This window comes from Arachis duranensis, chromosome 4, assembly GCF_000817695.3.
Source record: "Arachis duranensis cultivar V14167 chromosome 4, aradu.V14167.gnm2.J7QH, whole genome shotgun sequence".
Taxonomy (NCBI): Eukaryota; Viridiplantae; Streptophyta; class Magnoliopsida; order Fabales; family Fabaceae; genus Arachis; species Arachis duranensis.
Genome location: NC_029775.3, coordinates 96,322,814 through 96,324,627, shown reverse-complemented (window position 1 = coordinate 96,324,627; position 1,814 = coordinate 96,322,814). Strand labels below are relative to the sequence as shown.

At 38.2% G+C, this 1,814-nt stretch overlaps 1 non-coding gene across 1 annotated transcript; it reads right to left on the bottom strand.

The window, feature by feature from the left end:
- Window positions 1-878: 878 nt before the first annotated feature.
- On the bottom strand, window positions 879-985 carry LOC127747260 (small nucleolar RNA R71). The gene has a single exon (XR_008009062.1). It is a non-coding gene; the product is annotated as a small nucleolar RNA R71 (small nucleolar RNA).
- Window positions 986-1,814: the final 829 nt, after the last annotated feature.

The following is a 1,814-nucleotide window of genomic DNA, read 5'->3' as shown; positions in this document are numbered from 1 at the left end:
AACTACCTATCCCTCTCTAATTTTCGAAAATACCTCTCTCTTTTTCAAAAATTTTTTTTAATTGTTTTAAATTCTAATTTTAATTATATCTTATCTTTAGTTTTCGAAAATCACTAACCACTTTTTCAAAATTATTTTCGAAATTCTCTATCTCTCCTTCTATCTATTTATTTATTTATTCACTAACACTTCTCTTCATCTCTCTTCATCTCAGATCACCACCTCTATCCTTACCCATTCTTCTTCACTACTCTGCCCTTTCTTCTTCTACTAACATAAATGAATCTCTATACTTTGACATAGAGGATTTCTCTTTCTTTTCTTATTCTCTTCTTCCCTATATGAGCAGGAACAAGGAAAAAGACACTCTTGTTGAAGCTGATCCAGAACCTGAAAGGACTCTGAAGAGGAAACTAAGAGAAGCTAAACTACAACAATCCAGAGGCAACCTTTCTGAAATTTTCGAACAAGAGAAGGAGATGGCAGCCGAACCCAACAACAATAATGCAAGGAGAATGCTTCGTGACTTCACAAAACCAACGTCCAAATTTGATGGAAGAAGCATCTCCATTCCTGCCATTGGAGCCAACAATTTTGAGCTTAAGCCTCAACTAGTTGCTTTAATGCAACAGAACTGCAAGTTTTATGAACTTCCATCTGAAGATCCTTACCAGTTTTTAACTGAGTTCTTGCAGATTTGTGAGACTGTTAAGAAAAATGGAGTAGATCCTGAAGTCTACAAGCTCATGCTTTTCCCTTTTGCTGTAAGAGACAGAGCTAGAACATGGTTGGACTCACAACCTAAAGATAGCCTGGACTCCTGGGATAAGCTGGTCACGACCTTCTTGGATAAATTCTTTCCTCCTCAAAAGCTGAGCAAGTTTAGAGTGGATGTTCAGACCTTCAAGCAAAAAGATGGTGAATCCCTCTATGAAGCTTGGGAAAGATACAAGCAGATGACCAAAAAGTGTCCTTCTGATATGTTTTCAGAATGGACCATATTAGATATATTCTATTATGGTCTATCTGAATTTTTCAAGATGTCATTGGACCATTCTGCAGGTGGATCCATTCACCTAAAGAAAACACCTACAGAAGCTCAAGAACTTATTGACATGGTTGCAAATAACCAATTCATGTACACTTCTGAAAGGAATTTCGTGAATAGTGGGACGCCTCAGAGGAAGGGAGTTCTTGAAATTGATACTCTGAATGCCATATTGACTGAGAACAAAGTGTTGACTCAGCAAGTCAACATGATCTCTCAAAGTTTGAATGGATAGCAAAATGCATCCAACAGTACTAAAGAAGCAGCTTCTGAAGAAGCTTATGATCCTGAAAACCCTGTAATGGCAGAGGTTAATTACATGGGTGAACCTTATGGAAACACCTATAATTCATCATGGAGAAATCATCCAAATTTCTCATGGAAGGATCAACAAAAGCCTCAACAAGGCTTTAATAATGGTGGAAGAAACAGGCTCAGCAATAGCAAGCCTTTTCCATCATCTTCTCAGCAACAGACAGAAAATTCTGAACAGAGCCCTCTAATTTAGCAAACTTAGTCTCTGATCTGTCAAAAGCCACTTTAAGTTTCATGAGTGAAACAAGGTCCTCCATTAAAAATCTGGAGGCACAAGTGGGCCAGCTGAGTAAGAAAGTCATTGAAACTCCTCCCAGTATTCTTCCAAGCAATACAGAAGAGAATCCAAAAGGAGATTGAAAGGCCATTGAAGTAATCAATATGGCCGAATGCACAAGGGAAGAGAAGGACGAAAATTCTAGTGAGAAAGACCTCCTGGGACGTCTCTCAA